Genomic DNA, 23,444 nt, shown 5'->3' with positions numbered 1-23,444 from the left:
GGTGTGTTTTTTGCAGAGACTTAGTAGCTCGTGTGTGTGACCTTTCATCTGCGCTACCTCCGGGGATTGTTTCAGCTATAACATTATTTGCTACATTCTTCCATTTTGTATGCCTTAGGTTGAAATCACCAAGCAGTAAGATGTTTGGGGATGGAGCTGGAAGGTTTTCCAAACAGTAATCGATTTTCAGTAGCTGTTCCTTGAACTGTTGTGAGGTTGCATCTGGTGGCTTGTATACAACCATGATGACTAGGTTTTGGTTCTCGATCTTAATTGTTAGAACTTCAACTACATCATTTGTGGTGTTCAGCATCTCTGTGCAGATGAGCGACAGGTGGTGTCATAAGCTAAGTGGTATAGGTGGTGTCATAAGTCAGGTGGTACAGGTGGTGCCACAAGCCAGGTGGCACAGGTGGTGCCACGATCGATGCTCCACCTCGTGGCCAGGTGAGACCCCCATCTCGAGGGGGGGTAAGAGGTAGGGTAGACGGGAGGGGCTGCGTGAGAGGCGACGGAGCCTCGTGACGTTGTGGTAGGGGCGTGGGGGTATAAGGGTGTGGGGACGTGCCACAAGTCAGGTGACACAGGTGGTGCCACAAGTCAGGTGGCACAGGTGATGTCACAAGTCAGGTGGCATGGGTGGTGTCACAGGTTAGGTGGCACAGGTGGTGTCACATGTCAGGTGGTACATGTGGTGTCACAGGTCAGGTGGCACAAGTGCTGTCACAAGTCAGTTGACACAGGTGGTGCCACAAATCAGGTGGCACAGGTGGTGCCACAAGTCAGGTGGCACAGGTGGTGCCACAAGTCAGGTGGCACAGGTGGTGCCACAGATGGTGCCACAAGTAAGGTGTAACAGGTGGTGCCACAGGTCAGGTGGCACAGGTGGTGCCACAAGTCAGGTGGCGCAGGTGGTGCTACAAGTCAGGTGGCACAGGTGATGCCACAAGTCAGGTGGCGCAGGTGGTGCCACAAGTCAGGTGGAACAGGTGATGCCACAAGTCAGGTGGCACAGATGGTACCACAAGTCAGGTGGCACAAGTGGTTCCACAAGTTAGGTGGCACAGGTGGTGCCTCAAGTCAGGTGGCACAGGTGGTGCCGCAAGTCAGGTGGCACAGGTGGTGCCGCAAGTCAGGTGGCACAGGTGATGCCACAAGTCAGGAGGCACAGGTGGTGCCACAAGTCAAGTGGCACAGGTGTTGCCGCAAGTCAGGTGGCACAGGTGGTGCCACAAGTCAGGTGGCACAGGTGGTGCCACAAGTCAGGTGGCACAGGTGGTGCCACAAGTCAGGTGGCACAGGTGGTGCCACGATCGATGCTCCACCTCGTGGCCAGGTGAGACCCCCACCTTGATTGGGGGGTAGGAGGTTGGAGAGACGGGAGGGGGTGCGTGAGGGGTGACAGAGCCTCGTGGCGTGGAGTTGAGGCCGTGGAGGTGTAAGGGTGGGGGGCGTGGTGGTGTTATGGTGGGGGCGTGAGGGTGTGGTGGGGGGTGGGAGTGTGCTGGGAGGTAATGGGTGGAGGCGGGGAGGTGTGATCGTCAGAGGTCGGGAGATCAAACTCCAAGATGACAGGGGTCGAGAGTTTCCAGGTCGAGAGGTCGAAGTGTCAAAGAGGTTAGTGAGATCAGAGAGGTCGAGATGTCAGAGAGGTTGAGATGTCAGAGAGGCTGAGATGTCAGAGAGGTCAAGTGGTCAGAGAGGTCGAGAGGTCAGGGAGGTTAGAGAGGTGAGGAAGGTCAGAGAGGTCTGAAAGGTCAGGGAGGTCAGAGAGGTTGAGAGATTAGGGAGGTCAGAGAGGTCAGTGAGATAAAAACAGCGTGAGAGAGAAAGAGAGAGAGAGAGAGAGAGAGAGAGAGAGAGACAGACAGACAGACAGACAGAGACAGGCAGACACACAGACAGACAGACACATAGACAGACAGACAGAAGGAAACCAAGAGAGAGTATACATTAAAAGTGAGAGAACAAAAATAGACGAGGGGAGTGTAGAAAGAGGGGAGAAGAGAAGGATGGTAAGCCATACAGAGGAGTGACAATCTGAGAGGAAGAGGGGAGACAGTCAAGGAGAGAGGGGAGACAGTCAAGGAGAGATGGGAGACATTCAGGGAGAGAGGGGAGACAGTCAAGGAGAGAGGGGAGACAGTCAGGGAGAGAGGGGAGACAGTCAAGGAGAGAGGGGAGACAGTCAAGGAGAGAGGGGAGACAGTCAAGGAGAGAGGGGAGACAGTCAAAGAGAGAGGGAAGACAGTCAAGGAGAGAGGGGAGACAGTCAAGGAGAGAGGGGAGACAGTCAAGGAGAGAGGGGAGACAGTCAGGGAGAGAGGGGAGACAGTCAGGGAGAGAGGGGAGACAGTCAGGGAGAGAGGGGAGACAGTCAGGGAGAGAGGGGAGACAGTCAGGGAGAGAGGGGAGACATTCAGGGAGAGAGGGGAGACAGTCAAGGAGAGAGGGGAGACAGTCAAGGAGAGAGGGGAGACAGTCAGAGAGAGAGGGGAGACAGTCAGGGAGAGAGGGGAGACAGTCAGGGAGAGAGGGGAGACAGTCAAGGAGAGAGGGGAGACAATCAAGGAGAGAGGGGAGACAGCCAGGGAGAGAGGGGAGACAGCCAGGGAGAGAGGGGAGACAGCCAAGGAGAGAGGGGAGATAGTCACGGAGATAGGGGAGACAGTCAAGGAGAGAGGGGAGACAGTCAAGGAGAGAGGGGAGACAACCAAGGAAAGAGGAGAGACAGTCAGGGAGAGAGGGGAGACAGTCAGGGAGAGAGGGGAGACAGTCAGGGAGAGAGGGGAGACAGTCAAGGAGAGAGGGGAGACAGTCAAGGAGAGAGGGGAGACAGTCAAGGAGAGAGGGGAGACAATCAAGGAAAGAGGAGAGACAGTCAGGGAGAGAGGGGAGACAGTCAGGGAGAGAGGGGAGACAGTCAGGGAGAGAGGGGAGACAGTCAAGGAGAGAGGGGAGACAGTCAAGGAGAGAGGGGAGACAGTCAAGGAGAGAGGGGAGACAACCAAGGAAAGAGGAGAGACAGTCAGGGAGAGAGGGGAGACAGTCAGGGAGAGAGGGGAGACAGTCAGGGAGAGAGGGGAGACAGTCAAGGAGAGAGGGGAGACAGTCAAGGAGAGAGGGGAGACAGTCAAGGAGAGAGGGGAGACAATCAAGGAAAGAGGAGAGACAGTCAGGGAGAGAGTGGAGACAGGGAGAGAGAGGAGACAGTTCAGGGAGAGAGGGGAGACAGTCAGGGAGAGAGGGGAGACAGACAGGGAGAGAGGGGAGACATTCAGAGAGAGAGGGGAGACAGTCAGAGAGAGAGGGGAGACAGTCAGAGAGAGATGGGAGACAGAGAGAGAGAGAGGGGAGACAGTCAGGGAGAGAGGGGAGACAGTCAGGGAGAGAGGGGAGACAGTTAGGGAGAGAGGGGAGACAGTCAAGGAGAGAGGGGAGATAGTCAGGGAGAGAGGGGAGACATTCAGAGAGAGAGGGGAGACAGTCAGGGAGAGAGGGGAGACAGTCAGGGAGAGAGGGGAGACAGTCAGGGAGAGAGGGAGACAGCCAGGGAGAGAGGGGAGACAGTCAGGGAGAGAGGGGAGACAGTCAGGGAGAGAGGGGAGACAGTCAGGGAGAGAGGGGAGACAGTCAGAGTGAGAGGGAACACAGTCAGGGAGAGATTGGAGATAGTCAGGGAGAGAGGGGAGACATTCAGAGAGAGAGGGGAGACAGTCAGGGAGAGAGGGGAGACAGTCAGGGAGAGAGGGTACACAGTGAAGGAGAGAGAGAGAGAGAGAGAGAGAGAGAGAGAGAGAGAGAGAGAGAGAGAGAGAGAGAGAGAGAGAGAGAGAGAGAGAGAGAGAGAGAGAGAGAGAACGAGGTTAGAATCAGAATGAGGGAGAGGGGAAATACGGCCAGTCATGGTGAGTATGTGGGAGAGAGGGGATGAAGAGAGAGGGAAGCCGGGCTAAGCCTGTGAGAGGGGTGGAGGCTAGGAGAGGGGAGAGGACTGTGAGAGGGGAGAAGGCTGTGAGAAGGGAGAGGGTTGTGAGAGCAGAGAGGAGAGAGGGTTGTGAGAAAGGAGAGGGCTATGAGAGGAAAGAGGGCTGCGAGAGGGGAGAGGATTGTTAGGAGGGAGAGGGTTGCTAGAGAGGAGAGGGCTGTGAGAGGGGGAGGGTTATTAGAGAGGAGGGGGTAGTTAAAGGGGAGAGGGCTGTAAGAGGGGAGAGGGTTCTTAGAAGGGAGAGGGTTACTAGAGGGGAGAGGGAAGTGAGGGAGAGGGTTGAGAGGGGAGAGGGTTGTTAGAGGGGAGAGGGGTGTGAGAAGGGAGAGGATTGTGAGAGGGGAGAGGGCTGTGGGAGGGGAGAGGGCTGTGAGAGGGGAGAGGGCTGTGAGAGGGGAGAGGAGTGTGAGAGGGGAAAGAGTTGTGAGAGGGGAGAGGGCTGTGAGAGGGGAAAGAGTTGTGAGAGGGGAGAGGGCTGAGAAAGGAAACCAACACAGACAGCTCCTGGCCCCACCTCTTCACTGGTCGCTACTAGGTCCACTCTCTCTCCCTGCTCCATGAGCATTATCATACCTCTTCTTAAAGCTATGTATGGATCCTGCCTCCACTACATCACTTTCCAGATTGTTTCACTTCCTGACTAATGCTGAAGAAATACTTCCTAACATCCCTAGATTCCTCTGAGTTTTCAACTTCCAGTTGCGTCCTCTTGTTCCTGTTTCCCGTGTCTCAATGTTTTGATTCATCCTATCACTCCCTCTCAGTATTTTATGCGTTGTTATCATATCCCCTCCTAGTCCTCTTGTCCTCCAGTGTCGTCAGGTTGAGTTCCCCTAACCTCTCCTTGCAGGACAAACCCCTTAACTCTGGGACTAGTCTTGTTGCAAACCTCTGCACTTTCTCCAGTTTCTTGGTGTGTTTGACACCGGGTAGGTTCCATACTGGTGCTGCGTACTCCAATATGGGCCTGACGTACATCGTACGCCATCCACGACGTACGTCGTGAATGACTTCCTATTTAGGTTTATGAAAGCTAATCTTAGCTTTGCCAGACATACATATGTTGCAGCAGCTATTTGGGTGATGTGCGCCTCAGGTGATGCACTCGGTGCAATACTCACCCCAAGGTCCTCCTTGAGTGAGGTTTTAAGTCTTTGCTGCTTCCTCCCCTCCAAACCTGTGCTTCTTCTCCGGTCTTCTTTGCCCATTCCCCATATTCAAAGCTTTGCACTTGCTGGGGTTAAATTCCAGTAGCCACTTGTCAGACCAGACCTGCAGCCCATCCAGGTCCAGTACTAGACTTTCCTGGTCCTCACCTGCTTGTATTCTCCTAATTAGTTCCACATTACGTGTCAACAGGGCCTCCTCTGACTTGATCACTTCCATCATGTCATTCTGGTACACAGGAAGCAGTACCCATCCCACATTATTCACTCTGAACTCTCTTGACATGCTGGGCCCAGGGGAAGTCCCACATATTATACTGAAGATACTGCAGTGATGGGTTCCCATTACACTGAAGATACTGCAGTGATGGGTTCCCATTACACTGGACATTAAAAGCATTTACCCTTTTCCGTTTACTGCTAGCACCAGAGTCAGTATGGCTGGTGTTGTCCCGAGGTGTAGCGATAGTTTGTATACTATTTACTACATGACTCTAGTTATAACGACAGCACATTAACCATATCTTCTGTGTTTTTAGTTGAAACTAGCGGAGCGCTGTCATCTGTATGCAACAGAAGATTGCACTTGACACATAACATAAATAGTAAGGTACCCAGAATACTACCTTGGGAAACCCCAACATGCCATCGAAAGGGGTTCTGATTCTGTATTACTGTTATTGACAATTTGGTTCTTGTTGCTCAGGTAGGACTTGAACCAGTTTACAGAGCCTATACCGATAGCTTGTAGTTTCTTATATATTATGGTTAACTGTATCGAATGCAAGTCTAAGGTCACCATGGACCTGTGAGACTCCCTATCGATATTTGAGTTCTCAGGTAGTTTATCAGATTAATTTGGGGGGTAAGGCCGAGTAAGATCTCCTGATACCTGTTTTGTAACTATGTGTGGTATGCAAAGAGTATGTTACAATTTATTCGGCGTATGTCACACTCCCATATAGGCTGCCTCCTAACCAGCGAACTGGATGTTAAGAGTTTAACGATCAGTAGGGTACTCGTCGTTAAATCAGTACCTTGGTTCATTGACCAATAACAGGTAAGCCTAGCAAAGCTGAAGCAACGTGGTTCACTTGCGGTAAGCATTGACAGACTTGCCTACCTGCTGGTTGAGTACAGTGCACTCTTTCTGTGGCTTCTGCTTTGCCATCTCTCACCATGGTGTACACTTATTATTCTGTCTGTACATATTGTACATAATGTACATATCTGTATATAGTGGGTGAAGCCAAAATATAAATTATCGTCTACTGCTGAGTTTGTTCCAACTCCCATTATAAGCAAGACTAACAGGTCTGACCAGGTCTGACAGGTCTGACCAGATCTGACAGGTATGGCCAGGTCTGACAGGTATGACCAGGTCTGACAGGTATGACCAGGTCTGACAGGTATGACCAGGTCTGACAGGTATGACCAGGTCTGACAGGTATGACCAGGTCTGACAGGTATGACCAGGTCTGACAGGTATGACCAGGTCTGACAGGTATGACCAGGTCTGACAGGTATGACTAGGTCTGACAGGTATGACCAGGTCTGACAGGTCTGACCAGGTCTGACAGGTCTGACCAGGTCTGACAGGTAGGGCCAGGTCTGACAGGTATGACTAGGTCTGACAGGTATGACCACGTCTGACAGGTACGACCAGGTCTGACAGGTATGACCAGGTCTGACAGGTATGACCAGGTCTGACAGGTATGACCAGGTCTGACAGGTATGACCAGGTCTGACAGGTATGACTAGGTCTGACAGGTATGACCAGGTCTGACAGGTATGACTAGGTCTGACAGGTATGACCAGGTCTGACAGGTATGACCAGGTCTGACAGGTATGACTAGGTCTGACAGGTATGACCAGGTCTGACAGGTATGACTAGGTATGACTGACAGGTATGACCAGGTCTGACAGGTATGACCAGGTCTGACAGGTATGACCAGGTAGGTCTGACAGGTATAACCAGGTCTGACAGGTATGACTAGGTCTGACAGGTATAACCAGGTCTGACAGGTATGACTAGGTCTGACAGGTATAACCAGGTCTGACAGGTATGACTAGGTCTGACAGGTATAACCAGGTCTGACAGGTATGACTAGGTCTGACAGGTATGACCAGGTCTGACAGGTATGACTAGGTCTGACAGGTATGACCAGGTCTGACAGGTATGACCAGGTCTGACAGGTATGACCAGGTCTGACAGATCATTCTTTACTTGTGCTCGTAATACTATGGACAATATTTTTTGTCATTAAAATACTTAACTACTTGACAGTGCAACACTTTCTCTAGAATTTAGGGAACTACAGTGAGCATACTAACAGGTCTATAGTTGCTGACGTCAGATCTATTATTTTTCTTGACGACAGGAGTCACTATGGCTTCCTTGAGCCTCCCTGACACGGTACTCGTGCTGATGGACAAATTTATTAAGGTCACAATGGGGACTGGCAGTTTAGAGGAACCATCCTTTAGAAATCTGGCCGGGATGTTATCTAGACCGGTAGTTTAGTTGGGTTTAACTTGCTTAGTTCTTGTCACACTTAGTCATAAGATACATCTACTAGCTGGCAAGTGTTCGGGGCGATTCCTTCATTGCTGTACTATGTTTAAAACTTATTGGAGTCTGTGTTGAAGGTATTTGATGCAACCGGCAGTTTAACAACTAAATGTTTATGCAACAGTTGTGTAGAATGAATTGAAACACTTTTCCACTTTAGTTGTTTCATTATCGATATTTAGCATCTTGATAGATCTGTCTACAGGTTTATGGCTATTCCCAAAACTTTTAGTTGCTGCTAAAACTTTCTAGAAGTGTTCATGTATTCTTCGTGCTTCAACATCCTGCCTCTTCTACCTACCTCTGCTTTTATGGCCACCGTTGCCCTGTTACTGTCCTCATAATCCCGCCTCGATCTCCTGCTGTTGAGCGGTGGGTTGGCTGTACATCACTGCCATGATCAACTTGGGTCCCTCAGTTCTGAGTGTTGCTATCGCCTCTCCAGTCATCTCAAGGATCCACTGGTTCCTGGCCAGCAGTGCCACTTCTCCACCTGCTCTGCTTTCTCTCTTCTTTCTCATTATTTACTATCCTTCTGTTATCACTCCCACGAGGTTATTCTCAGTTATTGCTACAGTGTCTGGGAGACTCTCTCATATTTCCCATTTCCACTTACTGCTCTTATAATAATGTTTATTTCTACAAGTACATGTACAAGGTATACAAGTACATGTACAAGGTATACAAGTACATGTACAAGGTATACAAGTACATGTACAAGGTATACAAGTACATGTACAAGGTATACAAGTACATGTACAAGGTATACAAGTACATGTACAAGGTATACAAGTACATGTACAAGGTATACAGTCCTAGCTGACATCAATGACATACTACTATACAGAAATCTGGTCATTATACTGAGCATTGTAGGGGAGGAGTGGGTGTAGGGGAGGAGTGGGTGTAGGGGAGGAGTGGGTGTAGGGGAGGAGTGGGTGTAGGGGAGGAGTGGGTGTAGGGGAGGAGTGGGTGTAGGGTAAGGGTGGAGGTTGAGAGTAATAATAATAATAATAATAATAATAATAATAATAATAATAATAATAATAATAATAATATCCGGCAAGGTATTAGGACATCATTTTATACAGAAATCTGGTCCCAGGTCATGCAACCCACACCAGTCGATTAACACCCAGGTACCCATTTTATTGATGGGTGAACATAGACAATCGGTGTACAGAAACGCCCAATGTTTCTACCCTCGCTGGGAATCGAACCCAGACTCTTGCCGTGTGAAGAGAGAGCTTCAGCCACCAGGCCCCGGGACACCGTAAGGGTAAGTAAAGGCTGGTTGTGGGGAAGGGGTGGATCTTACTCTGGAAGGGTGGTGGGACTATGAGTGTGGATAGGTGTGGATGAGGAGCAAAGCGGAGAGGGGGATAGGGTTGGTATGGGGGAGGGGAGGTAGTCAGGAAGGATCCTGCACTGATAAAAGTAAGGACTGGGGTTAGTAAGTTTATTCAGGTATACACAAATACAGTTACATAGATTATCATACACAGCAGCATATGTGTTGTAGGCGGGGGATGCTGGGGACAAGGTATGGTTTGTTCTGAGTTATTGTGTTTGAGAGAGGCTGGGGTGTAGGATGTGAGGGAGTGGTGGTGTCAGGGTGTGGTGTGTCCCAGGAGGCAGAGCTGCATCTGTCACTGCATTCAGTGCTTCTCCACTGTTCTTTTTTCTCTCCCTTAGTTGTTCTCTCCCCTGTAGTCTTCTCTCCAGGTCCAGGTGACCCTCGACAGTGATTTTCACCTCAAGATGCAATCATATGTGGTATTCCCGTTGCAAGAAAGAGTTGGAAATGACGTGGGAGGAGACAAGTTTGTTGCTGATTGTCCAGGTACCTGGAGGGTACCAGGTACACTGTATTTTGCCCTTTGCATACTTCTCTATCCACTCCAGCCTCAGCACCTGTATTTTAAATAATGGTATGAAGCTCCCTTTTATCTACTGCCAATGTCTCATTAGCTATCGTTCCTTCAGGCTCTTGGAGGACCATGGATAATCAGTGACAACCTCGTCTCTTCCCACGTCCTTTCCTTCCAGAGTTTGTCTTTTATTATTAACACATCGGCCGTTATCCACCAAGGCAGGGTGACCCGAAAAAGAAAAAACTTTCGTCATCATTCACTCCATCACTGTCTTGCCAGAGGTGCGCTTACACTACAGTTATAAAACTGCAACATCAACACCCGTCCTTCAGAGTACAGGCAGAGTTTATTGTCTTATGTTATCATTTGTTTTGCTGCTTATGATATCATATCCTTCAACTCTTGATTTCCTGAGAGAGCATTCCAGCAAGAGTCTTGCTTGCCCGTCCAGCCTCCCTACAGCTGTGTTCCTGACGAACCTGGTACTACCTGTCCAGCCTCCCTACAGCTGTGTTCCTGACGAACCTGGTACTACCTGTCCAGCCTCCCTACAGCTGTGTTCCTGACGAACCTGGTACTACCTGTCCAGCCTCCCTACAGCTGTGTTCCTGACGAACCTGGTACTACCTGTCCAGCCTCCCTACAGCTGTGTTCCTGACGAACCTGGTACTACCTGTCCAGCCTCCCTACAGCTGTGTTCCTGACGAACCTGGTACTACCTGTCCAGCCTCCCTACAGCTGTGTTCCTGACGAACCTGGTACTACCTGTCCAGCCTCCCTACAGCTGTGTTCCTGACGAACCTGGTACTACCTGTCCAACCTCCCTACAGCTGTGTTCCTGACGAACCTGGTACTACCTGTCCAGCCTCCCTACAGCTGTGTTCCTGACGAACCTGGTACTACCTGTCCAGCCTCCCTACAGCTGTGTTCCTGACGAACCTGGTACTACCTGTCCAACCTCCCTACAGCTGTGTTCCTGACGAACCTGGTACTACCTGTCCAACTGTGTTCCTGACGAACCTGGTACCTGGCTACTACCCTGTCCAGCCTCCCTACAACTGTGGTCCTGACGAACCTGGTACTACCTGTCCAACCTCCCTACAGCTGTGTTCCTGACGAACCTGGTACTACCTGTCCACCCTCCCTACAGCTGTGTTCCTGACGAACCTGGTACTACCTGTCCAACCTCCCTACAGCTGTGTTCCTGACGAACCTGGTACTACCTGTCCAGCCTCCCTACAACTGTGTTCCCTGACGAACCTGGTACTACCTGTCCAGCCTCCCTACAACTGTGTGTTCCTGACGAACCTGGTACTACCTGTCCAGCCTCCCTACAACTGTGTTCCTGACGAACCTGGTACTACCTGTCCAGCCTCCCTACAACTGTGTTCCTGACGAACCTGGTACTACCTGTCCAGCCTCCCTACAACTGTGTTCCTGACGAACCTGGTACTACCTGTCCAGCCTCCCTACAACGAACCTGTGTTCCTGACGAACCTGGTACTACCTGTCCAGCCTCCCTACAACTGTGTTCCTGACGAACCTGGTACTACCTGTCCAGCCTCCAACCTCTACAACTGTGTTCCTGACGAACCTGGTACTACCTGTCCAGCCTCCCTACAGCTGTGTTCCTGACGAACCTGGTACTACCTGTCCAACCTCCCTACAGCTGTGTTCCTGACGAACCTGGTACTACCTGTCCAACCTCCCTACAGCTGTGTTCCTGACGAACCTGGTACTACCTGTCCAACCTCCCTACAGCTGTGTTCCTGACGAACCTGGTACTACCTGTCCAGCCTCCCTACAGCTGTGTTCCTGACGAACCTGGTACTACCTGTCAAGCCTCCCTACAACTGTGTTCCTGACGAACCTGGTACTACCTGTCCAGCCTCCCTACAACTGTGTTCCTGACAAACCTGGTACTACCTGTCCAGCCTCCCTACAACTGTGTTCCTGACGAACCTGGTACTACCTGTCCAGCCTCCCTACAGCTGTGTTCCTGACGAACCTGGTACTACCTGTCCAGCCTCCCTACAACTGTGTTCCTGACGAACCTGGTACTACCTGTCCAGCCTCCCTACAACTGTGTTCCTGACGAACCTGGTACTACCTGTCCAGCCTCCCTACAACTGTGTTCCTGACGAACCTGGTACTACCTGTCCAGCCTCCCTACAGCTGTGTTCCTGACGAACCTGGTACTACCTCCACCTCACACCTTCCCTTAAGTAGGGTTTATTTAGGCACAGGTACACATAAACACAATTATCATACATAGTGTAAATTACCCAAAATAACCCAAAAGAGTCAGTCAGAGTGACTTATTTCCACTATCCTTTCATCTCCTCTGTCTACATCTTTTAGAGATCTTACAATTGTTGTATCTCTTCCTCATCCTGAGAGTAAGACACATGTGCAACATCTGGGTATCTTTATTGTAGACGTTTCGCCATCCAGTGGCTTTATCAATACAAATTCCAGGACATAACTTGAAGACAGTAGAACTATGTACAGAAGATGAGGTAATCAGTCCCTCAACCTAGGAGTAGGTGCGAACAGCACGACTATGGTGCTGTTCGCACCTACTCCTAGGTTGAGGGACTGATTACCTCATCTTCTGTACATAGTTCTACTGTCTTCAAGTTATGTCCTGGAATTTGTATTGATAAAGCCACTGGATGGCGAAACGTCTACAATAAAGATACCCAGATGTTGCACATGTGTCTTACTCTCATCTTGTCGGTATTATATACCATTCGTACACAACTTCCTCATCCTGCTACCAATATTTTCTTCATCTCTGTGCGAAGATCAAGAACCTTGTCTGCCCACTTTTAGTCCATCATGTCCTTCATCCCAGCCATCATCACGTCTCTTACTCAACAGACATCATGGCTGATCTTCCACACCGTCCACGCCCTCTTTATCTGCTCTCTGCTTTGCCTCTTTTCTTCCTCATTTCTGTCACTGACTACAGTGGTGCAAAAGTATCATGTTCTCTGCCCTAGAGTGTGTGTTCTCACCTAGACGTAGTGAAAATGGTTTGGAAAACCCACAAGTTGAAGAATGAGAGAAACTTGTGCAATACAGTGGCCCGTGGCCTGGTGGTAAAAGCTTTCGCTTCACACGATGAAGGGGCCGGGTTCGATTCCCGGAGAGGGTAGAGATATTGGACGTGTTTACTTATACCGGTTGTCTATGTTCACCCATCAGTAAAATGGGTACCTGGGTGTTAGTCGACTGGTGTGGGTCGCATCCTGGGACAAAATTGACCTAATTTGCGGGAAATGCTCAGCATAACAAGGGACTTTCTATATAGTAGTATGTTATTGATGTCAGCTAGGACTGTATACCTTGTACATGTACTTGTAATAAATAAAGATATTAATATTATTAATATTTGGAAATATTGGAGAAACGTTTCGCCACACAAACCTCCACATCAATCTCCAGACTACTCCACTTCCTGACAACTATGTGACTGAAGAAATACTTCCTAACATCCCTGCGACTCATCTGAGTTTTCAACTTCCAGCTGTGACCCCTTGTTGCTGTGTCCCATCTCTGGAACATCCTCTCTCTGACCACCTTATCTATTTCACGCAATATTTTATAAGTCGTTATCATGTCTCCCCTGGCCCTCCTGTCCTCTAGTGTCGTCAGACCGATTTCCTTTAACCTTTCTTCGTAGGACATTCCCCTTAGCTCTGGAACTAGTTTTGTTGCAAACCTTTGCACTTTCTCTAATTTCTTGACGTGCTTGACCAGGTGTGGGTTCCAAACAGGTGCTGCATACTCCAGTATGGGCCTGACGTACACGGTGTACAGAGTTTTGAACGATTCTTTTCTGAGGTATCGGAACGCTGTTGTCAGGTTTGTCAGGCGCCCATATGCTGCAGCAGTTATCTAGTTAATGTGTGCTTCCGGCGACATGCTCGGTATTATATTCACCCTTAGATCTTTCTCCTTGAGCGAGGTTTGCAGTCTTTGGCCTCCTAGCCTATACTCTGTCTGCGGTCTTCTTTGCCCTTCCCCGAGCTTCATGACTTTGTATTTGACGGGGTTAAATTCTGGGAGCCAGTTGCTGGACCACACATCCAGCCTGTCCAGGTTTCTTTGTATACTTGTCTGATCCTCATGATTTAATTCTCTTCATTAACTTCACATCATCTGCAAACAGGGACACTTCTGAGTCTATCCCATCTGTCATGTCATTCACACATACCAAGAATAGTACTGGTCCCAGGACTGACCCCTGTGGGACCGCATTCGTCACAGGTACCCACTGTGATACCTCGTCATGTACCATGACTAGCTGTTGCCTCCCTGTCAGGTATTCTCTGATCCATTGCAATGTCCTTCCTGTTATACATGCTTGATCCTCTAGCTTCTGCACAAATCTCTTGTAAGGAACTGTGTCGAAGGCCTTCTTGCAGTCCAAGAAAATGCAATCAGTCCACCCCTCTCTCTCGTGTCTTACTTCAGTTACCGTGTCATAGAACTCCAGTAGGTTTGTGACACAGGATTTGTCTTCCATGAATCCGTGATGGTTGTCGTTTATAACCTTGTTCTGTTCCAGGTGCTCCATCACTCTCCTCCTAGTATATTTTTTCAATTTTTTTTTTGCAGATAATTGCAGATCTAGAGAGTGTACAGAGATCCTTTACTGCACGTATAAGTTCTGTCAAGCACCTTAACTACTGGGAACGCTTGGAAGCACTTGACTTGTACTCGTTGGAACGCAGGAGGGAGAGATATATCATAATCTACACTTGGAAAATCCTGGAAGGAATGGTCCCAAATCTGCACACAGAAATCACTCCCTACAAAAGTAAAAGACTGGGCAGGCGATGCAAAATGCCCCCAATAAAAAGTAGGGGCGCCATTGGTACACTAAGGGAAAACACCGTAAGTGTCTGGGCCCCAAGACTGTTCAACAGCCTCCCATCAAGCATTAGGGGAATTGCCAATAAACCCCTGGCTGCCTTCAAGAGAGAGCTGGACAGATACCTAAAGTCAGTGCCGGATCAGCCGGGCTGTGGCTCGTACGTTGGACTGCATGCGGCCAGCAGTAACAGCCTAGTTGATGAGGCCCTGATCCATCGGGAGGCCTGGTCATGGACTGGTCCGCGGGGGCGTTGATCCCCGGAATAATCTCCAGGTAACCTCCAGGTATGACTTTGCATACTATACACGTCAGTGACACTTGTCTATAGTTTAGTGCCTCGTTTCTGATTCCTTTCTTAAAGATAGGGACTACATTTGCCGTCTTCCATACCTCAGGTAGTTGCCCGGTTTCAAGGGATGTGTTGAAAATTGTGGTTAGTGGCACATACAGTGTCTCTGCTTCCTCTCTAAGGACCCATGGAGAGATGTTGTCCGGTCCCACCACCTTTGAAGTATCAAGGCTACATAGCAGCTTCTTCCCCTTCTCAGTTGTGTGTATGTCATCCAACACTTGTTGGTATATCCCTTGTTGTTGTCCCCTTCTGTTTTGTCTTTCCAGTGTCCCTTCTGCATCCACTGTAAATACTTCCTGAAATCTCATGTTGAGCTCCTCACATACTTTTTGGTCGTTTCTTGTGAGCTTCCCACCTTCTTTCCTCAGCCTGATTACCTGGTCCTTGACTGTTGACTTTCTTCTGATGTGGCTGTAAAACAGTTTCTGGTCATACTTGACTCTCGATGCTATGTCGTTTTTGTACTGCCGCTGCGCCTCCCTCCTTCTCTGTGAATAATCGTTTCTGGCTCGTCGACTAATCTCTATTTTCCTGGGTCCTTTGCTTTCTGCACTTTTTCCATTCTCTCTGTGTGTGTGTACTTACCTATATGTGGTTGCAGGGGTCTATTAATAACTCCTGGCTCCGTGTGTGTATGTGTGTGTGTGTGTGTGTGTGTGTGTGTGTGTGTGTGTGTGTGTGTGTGTGTGTGTGTGTAAACTGTCTGTTTCTAAGCCTCCCTCCCTCCCTTCACTTTTCTCCCTTCCTCCCATTCCCCTTCCCTCCCCTCCCCATCACTGAACCAACTCATCCCAGTCAAAACTTAAACAAAACACCTCCACTCCCATCCTTCCCTTTCTCCCCACCATCCCCACCCTTCCTCCCCACCACTTACCCCATACCCTCCCTTCCCTCTCTTAGGCCTGAATCCTCTGGTTGCTGTTAGCTTCCCCTCCCCACAATCACTCACACCCTATCCCCTCCTAGCTCTCTCTCCCACTCCCCCTCCACCACCACCTCCCATCCAAACCCAACAGCCACTCAAAACCTCTCCCCTCATCCCCTACCATCCTCTCCCCTGATAACCCACCTCCCCTCACCTCCTAACTCGACTCATCTACAGAGGAGCCTCCTCCTCCTCCTTCTCCTTCTTGTCTTGTCCTGAATCGATACTCAGCCAAGGACGGTCTGAGAGAGAGAGAGAGAGAGAAAGGGAGAGAGAGAGAGAGAGAGAGAGAGAGAGAGAGAGAGAGAGAGAGAGAGAGAGAGAGAGAGAGAGAGAGAGAGAGAGAGAGCTGCGGGAGATTTTTAATGGGGGTTAGAGAGTGTGAGGGGAGAAGGAGGGCAGAGAGGGGGTCTTCAGTCATTTTCCCTGAGGGTCCAAGGTGAAGGAGTGTGTAAGATGGAGGGGAGGGGATGGGAGGGGAAGGGCGGGGAGGGGGTGATAGATGGAGACTGTAGTGGGGAGAGGGGAGGGAGGGAGGGAGGTGGAAGGGAAAGAAGAGGAGGAACGAGTGAGGGAGGGAAGGAGGAAGGGGAGGGAGGAAAGGAATGAGGGAGGGAAGGAGGGAGGGAGGGAAGGAAGGAAGAAGGGAGGGAGGGAAGGTGGGAGAGAGAGAGGGAGAGAAAGAGGAGTGAGTGAGGGAGGGAAGGAGGGAGAGATGAATGGGAGAAGGAAGGAAAGTAGGGAGAGAGGAATGGGAGAAGGGAGGGAAGGAGGGAGAGAGGAATGGGAGAAGGGAGGGAAGGAGGGAGAGAGGAATGGGAGAAGGGAGGGAAGGAGGGAGAGAGGAATGGGAGAAGGGAGGGAAGGAGGGAGAGAGGAATGGGAGAAGGAAGGGAAGGAGGGAGAGAGGAATGGGAGATGGAAGGGAAGGAGGGAGAGAGGAATGGGAGAAGGGATGGAAGGAGAGAGAGGAATGGGAGAAGGGAGGGAAGGAGGGAGAGACGAATGGGAGAAGGAAGGGAAGGAGGGAGAGAGGAATGGGAGAAGGGATGGGAGGAGGGAGAGAGGAATGGGAGAAGGGGGAGGAGGGAAAGAAGAATGGGAGATGGGAAGGGAGGAGGGAGAGAGGAATGGGAGAAGGGAGGGAAGGAGGGAGAGAGGAATGGGAGAAGAAAGGGAAGGAGGGAGAGAGGAATGGGAGAAGGGATGGGAGGAGGGAGAGAGGAATGGGAGAAGGGGGGAGGAGGGAAAGAGGAATGGGAGATGGGAGGGGAAGAGGGAGAGAGAAATGGAAGAAGAAAGGGAAGGAGGGAGAGAGGAATGGGAGAAGGGAGGGGAGGAGGGAGAAGGAAGGGAAGGAGGGAGAGAGGAATGGGAGAAGGGAAGGAAGGAGGGAGAGAGGAATGGGAGAAGCGAGAGGAGGAGGGAGAGAGGAATGGGAGAAGGGAGTGAAGGAGGGAGAAAGGAATGGGAGAAGGGAGGGGAGGAGGAAGAGAGGAATGGGTGAAGGGAGGGGAGGAGGGGAGAGAGGGAATGGGAGAAGGGAGGAGAGGGTAGAGAAGGAATGGGAGAAGGGAGGAAGAGGGGAGAGGAATGGGAGAGAGGGAGGAGGGGAGAGGAATGGGAGAGGAGGGAAGGAGGGAGAGAGAGAGTAATGGGAGAAGGGGGAGGAAGGAGGAGAGAGGAATGGGAGAAGGGAGGAGGAAGGAGGAGGGGAGGAATGGGGAGAAGGGAGGGAAGGAGGGAGAGAGGAATGGGAGAAGAGAGGAAAGAAAGGAGGGAGAGACGAGAAGATGGGAGAAGAGGGAAGGAAGGAGGGAGAGAGGAATGGGAGAAGGGAGGGGAGGGAGAGAGGTGGGAAGGGATGGAAGTAGGGAGAGAGGAATGGAAGAAGGGATGGGAGGAGGGAGAGAGGAATGGGAGAAGGAAGGGATGGAAGGAGGGAGAGAGGAATGGGAGAAGGGATGGGAGGAGGAAGAGAGGAATGGGAGAAGGGATGGAAGTAGGGAGAGAGGAATGGAAGAAGAGATGGGAGGAGGGAGAGAGGAATGGGAGAAGGAAGGGATGGAAGGAGGGAGAGAGGAATGGGAGAAGGAAGGGATAAAAGGAGGGAGAGAGGAATGGGAGAAGGAAGGGATGGGAGGAGGGAGAGGAATGGGAGAAGGAAGGATGGAAGGAGGAGGAATGGGAGAAGGAAGGGATGGAAGAGGAGGGGAGAGAGAGGAATGGGAGAAGGAAGAGGGATGGAGGGAGAGAGGAATGGGAAGAGGAAGGATGGAAGGAGGGGAGAGGAATGGAAGGAAGGGATGGAAGGAGGAGAGGGAATGGGAGAAGGAAGGGATGGAAGGAGGAGAGGAATGGGAGGAAGGGATGGAAGGAGGGAGAGAGGGAATGGAGAGGGATGGGAGGAGGGAGGAATGGGGAGAAGGAAGGGATGGAGGAGGAGGAACGGGAGAGGAAGGATGGGAGGGGAGAGGAATGGGAGAAGGAAGGGATGGAAGAGAGGGGAGAGAGAGGAATGGGAGAAGGAAGAGGGATGGAAGGAGGGAGAGAGAGGAATGGGAGAAGGAAGGGATGGAAGGAGGGGAGAGAGGTGGAGAAGGGATGGAAGGAGGAGAGGAATGGGAGAAGGAAGGGATGGAAGGAGGGAGAGAGGAATGGGAGAAGGAAGGGATGGAATGAGGGAGAGAGGAATGGGAGAAGGAAGGGATGGAAGGAGGGAGAGAGGAATGGGAGAAGGAAGGGATGGAAGGAGGGAGAGAGGAATGGGAGAAGGGATGGAAGGAGGGAGAGAGGAATGGGAGAAGGAAGGGATGGGAGGAGGGAGAGAGGAATGGGAGAAGGAAGGGATGGAAGGAGGGAGAGAGGAATGGGAGAAGGAAGGGATGGAAGGAGGGAGAGAGGAATGGGAGAAGGAAGGGATGGAAGGAGGGAGAGAGGAATGGGAGAAGGAAGGGATGGGAGGAGGGAGAGGAATGGGAGAGGAGGATGGAAGGAGGAGAGAGGGATGGGAGAAGGAAGGGATGGGAGGAGGGAGAGAGAGGAATGGGAGAGGAAGGGATGGAAGGAGGGAGAGGAATGGGAGAGGAAGAGGGTGGAAGGAGGGAGAGATGGGGAGGAAGGGATGGAAGGAGGAGGAATGGGAGGAGAGAAAGGGATGGAAGGAGGAGAGGAATGGGAGAAGGAAGGGATGGAAGGAGGAGAGAGGAATGGGGAGAAGGAAGGGATGGAAGGGAGGAGAATGGGAGAAGGAAGGGATGGAAGGAGGGAGAGAGGAATGGGAGAAGGAAGGGATGGAAGGAGGGAGAGAGGAATGGGAGAAGGAAGGGATGGAAGGAGGGAGAGAGGAATGGGAGAAGGAAGGGATGGAAGGAGGGAGAGAGGAATGGGAGAAGGAAGGGATGGAAGGAGGGAGAGAGGAATGGGAGAAGGGATGGGAGGAGGGAGAGAGGAATGGGAGAAGGAAGGGATGGAAGGAGGGAGAGAGGAATGGGAGAAGGAAGGGATGGAAGGAGGGAGAGAGGAATGGGAGAAGGAAGGGATGGAAGGAGGGAGAGAGGAATGGGAGAAGGAAGGGATGGAAGGAGGGAGAGAGGAATGGGAGAGGATGGGAGGAGGGAGAGGAATGGGAGAGAGGAAGGGATGGGAGGAGGGAGAGGAATGGGGAAGGAAGGGATGGGAGGAGGGAGAGAGGAATGGGAGAAGGAAGGGATGGAAGAAGGGAGAGAGGAATGGGAGAAGGAAGGGATGGAAGGAGGGAGGGAGTTAAGAGCCAGGATTTAAAATCCACTCAGACAAGATAACTCTTAGATTGTACAGTGGTTTTGGTGGTTGTGGTAGTGGTGGTAGTTGTGGTGGTGGTGGTTGTTGTGGTAGTGGTGGTAGTTGTGGTGGTGGTGGTTGTTGTGGTGGTGGTGGTAGTTGTGGTGGTAGTGGTGGTGGTTGTTGTTGTGGTGGTGGTGGTGGTTGTGGTAGTGGTGGTAGTTGTGGTGGTGGTGGTTGTTGTGGTGGTGGTGGTAGTGGTTGTGGCGGTGGTAGTGGTGGTGGTGGTAGTTGTGGTGGTGGTGGTAGTGGTGGTATTGGTGGTAGTGGTGGTAGTTGTGGTGGTAGTGGTAGTTGTGGTGGTGGTGGAAGTGGTGGTGGGGGTGGTTGTTGTGGTGGTGGTGGTAGTGGTGGTAGTTGTGGTGGTGGTGGTGGTGGTAGTTGTGGTGGTGGTGGTAGTGGTGGTGGTGGTGGTAGTGGTGGTAGTGGTGGTGGTGGTAGTTGTGGTGGTGGTGGTAGTTGTGGTGGTGGTAGTAGTTGTGGTGGTGGTGGTAGTTGTGGTGGTGGTGGTAGTGGTGGTGGTGGTAGTTGTGGTGGTGGTGGTAGTTGTGGTGGTAGTTGTGGTGGTGGCGGTAGTGGTGGTAGTTGTGGTGGTGGTGGTAGTTGTGGTGGTGGTGGTAGTTGTGGCGGTGGTGGTAGTTGTGGTGGTGGTGGTAGTTGTGGTGGTGGTGGCAGTTGTGGTGGTAGTTGTGGTGGTGGTGGTAGTTGTGGTGGTGGTTGTTGTGGTGGAGGTAGTTGTGGTGGTGGTAGTTGTGGTGGTGGTAGTGGTGCTGGTGGTAGTTGTGGTGGTAGTGGTGGTAGTTGTGGTGGTGGTGGTAGTTGTGGTGGTGGTGGTAATTGTGGTGGTGGTGGCAGTTGTGGTGGTGGTAGTGGTGGTGGTGGTAGTTGTAGTGGTGGTCGTGGTAGTGGTGGTAGTGGTAGTTGTGGTGGTGGTGGTAGTGGTGGTAGCTGTGGTGGTGGTGGTGGTGGTTGTTGTGGTGGTGGTGGTGGTAGTTGTGGTGGTGGTGGTGGTAGTTGTGGTGGCAGTTGTGGTGGTGGTGGTGGTAGTTGTGGTAGTGGTAGTTGTGGTGATGGTAGTGGTGGTCGTTGTGGTGGTGGTGGTTGTTGTGGTGGTGGTGGTAGTTGTGGTGGTGGTGGTTGTTGTGGTGGTGGTGAGTAGTTATTGGTGGCCAATTGGTGGTTGTGGTGGATTTGTGGTAGTGGTGGTTGTGGTGGTGGTGTGGTAGTTGTAGTGGGCAGTGGTGGTGGTAGTTGTGGTGGTGGTGGTGGTAGTTGTGAGGTGGTGGTGTTGGTGGTAGTTGTGGTGGTGGTGGTGGTGGTGTGGTGGCAGTTATGGTGTGTGGTGGTGGTGGATTGAGGTGGTAGTAATTAATTGGTGAGTGGTGGTGGTGGTAGTGATGGTGGTGGTAGTGGTGGTAGTGGTGGTAGTGGTGGCAGTGGTAGTTGTGGTGGTGGTGGTGGTAGTTGTGGTGGTAGTAGTTGTGGTAGTGGTGGTAGTGGTGGTGGTAGTGATGGTGGTGGTAGTGGTGGTGGTGGTGGTAGTAGTGGTGGTAGTGGCAGTGATGGTGGTGGTGGTGTTGGTGGTGGTAGTAGTGGTGGTAGTAGTGGTGGTGGTAGTGAAGGTGGTGGTGGTGGTAGTGGTGGTAGTGGTGGTAGTGGTGGTAGTGGTAGTAGTGGTTGTGGTGGTGGTAGTAGTGGTGGTAGTGGTGGTGTTGGTGCCTGTGGTAGTGGTGGTGGTAGTGGTGGTAGTGGTGGTGGTGGTGCCTGTGGTAGTGGTGGTGGTAGTGGTGGTAGTGGTGGTAGTGGTGGTAGTGGTGGTGGTGGTAGTAGTGGTTGTGGTGGTGGTAGTAGTGGTTGTGGTGGTGGTAGTAGTGGTGGTGTTGGTGCCTGTGGTAGTGGTGGTGGTGGTGCCTGTGGTAGTGGTGGTGGAGGGGAAGGTGGTAGTGGTGGTGGAGGGGAAGGTGGTAGTGGTGGTGGAGGGGAAGGTGGTAGTGGTGGTGGAGGGGAAGGTGGTAGTGGTGGTGGAGGGAAGGTGGTAGTGGTGGTGGAGGAAGGTGGTGAGTGGTGGTGGAGGGAAGGGGTGAGTGGTGAGGTGGAGGGAGGTGGTGAGTGGTGGTGGAGGGGAAGGTGGTAGTGGTGGTGGAGGGGAAGGTGGTAGTGGTGGTGGAGGGGAAGGTGGTAGTGGTGGTGGAGGGGAAGGTGGTAGTGGTGGTGGAGGGGAAGGTGGTAGTGGTGGTGGAGGGGAAGGTGGTAGTGGTGGTGGAGGGGAAGGTGGTAGTGGTGGTGGAGGGGAAGGTGGTAGTGGTGGTGGAGGGGAAGGTGGTAGTGGTGGTGGAGGGGAAGGTGGTAGTGGTGGTGGAGGGGAAGGGAAGATTAGAGGGGTATAGGAAAGGAGATGGCGTAGGTGAGGGGGGGATAGGTAGAGGAGTAGCATTAATAGATGGGAAGGGAGTTGGTTTGGGATTGTGGTGGGAGATGGGAGGGATGGAACGCAGGGAGTTGCCGGGAATGGGTGGTTGTTTGGCTTGGATAGGGGATGGGAGGGGAGGGAATTTGGGAAGGGAGGGTTGGGCGGGGTTTGGGGATCTGAAGGGTGGGAGAGGGGAGGGGAGGTGGGCTGTGGTTGGGCTGGGGAGGGGGATGGAGAAATGGTAATGGTGAGGGGCAGGGAGTGGAGGAGGGAGAAAGGAGAGGATGGTTGTTACTGATATCTGGGGGAGGGGGATGGTGGTTGGATATTTATGAGAGAGGGGGATAGTGGTAGATGTAAAGGAGAGGGGATGGTTGTAGGGGATATATTGGAGGGGATGGTGGTAGGAGTGGTATTAGGGAGGAGATGATGGTAGGGAGGTATGGAGGAGGGTAGATGGTGGTAGGAGAGGTATGGGGAGGATGGTGGTAGGGGAGAGTGGGGGAGGGGATGGTGGTAGGGAGGTAAGGGGAGGATGGTAGGAGAGTAAGAGGGAGGGTATGAGTGGTAGGGAGGAAAGGGGAGAGGGATGGTGGCTAGGGGAGAGTGAGGGGGGAGAGGGATGGTGGTAGGGAGGAGGTGGGGAGGGATGGTGGTAGGAGGTAAGGGGAGGATGGTGGTAGGGAGGTGGGAGGGGATGGGTGGTAGGGAGGTAGGGAGGAGGATGGTGGTAGGGAGTGGGGAGGGGATGGTGGTAGGGAGGTGAGGGGGGATGGTGGTAGGGAGCTAAGGGGAGGATGGTGGTAGGGGAGGTGGGAGGATGGTGGTAGGGGAGGTAAGGGGGAGGGGGATGGTGGTAGGGGAGGTAAGGGGGAGGGGGATGGTGGTAGGGGAGGTAAGGGGGAGGGGGATGGTGGTAGGGGAGGTAAGGGGGAGGGGGATGGTGGTAGGGAGGAGTGGGGGGAGGGGATGGTGGTAGGGAGGTAAGGGAGAGGGGGATGGTGGTAGGGGAGGTAAGGGGAGGGGATGGTGGTAGGGGAGGTGGGGAGGATGGTGAGTAGGGAGGTAAGGGAGGGGATGGTGGTAGGGAGTGGGGAGGATGGTGGTAGGGGAGGAGTAAGGGGAGGGGATGGTGGTGGGGGAGGTGGGGGAGGGGATGGTGGTGGGGAGGTAAGGGGAGGGGGATGGTGGTAGGGGGTGGGGGAGGATGGTAGTAGGGGTGGTAGGGAGGATGGTGGTAGGGGAGGTGGGGAGGATGGTGTGGGAGGTAAGAGAGGATGAGTGGTAGGGGAGGTAAGGGGAGGGGATGGTGGTAGAGTGGGGGAGGATGGTGGTAGGGGAGGAGTGGGGGGAGGGGGTGGTGGTAGGGAGGTGGGGAGGGGATGGTGGTAGGGAGGTAAAGGGGAGGATGGTGGTAGGGGAGGGTAAGGGAGGGGATGTGGTGGTAGGG

The sequence above is a fragment of the Cherax quadricarinatus genome, chromosome 5, assembly GCF_038502225.1.
Source record: "Cherax quadricarinatus isolate ZL_2023a chromosome 5, ASM3850222v1, whole genome shotgun sequence".
NCBI classification, from domain to species: Eukaryota; Metazoa; Arthropoda; class Malacostraca; order Decapoda; family Parastacidae; genus Cherax; species Cherax quadricarinatus.
The sequence above is the reverse complement of the archived record's forward strand: the minus strand, read 5'-3'. Positions refer to the sequence as shown.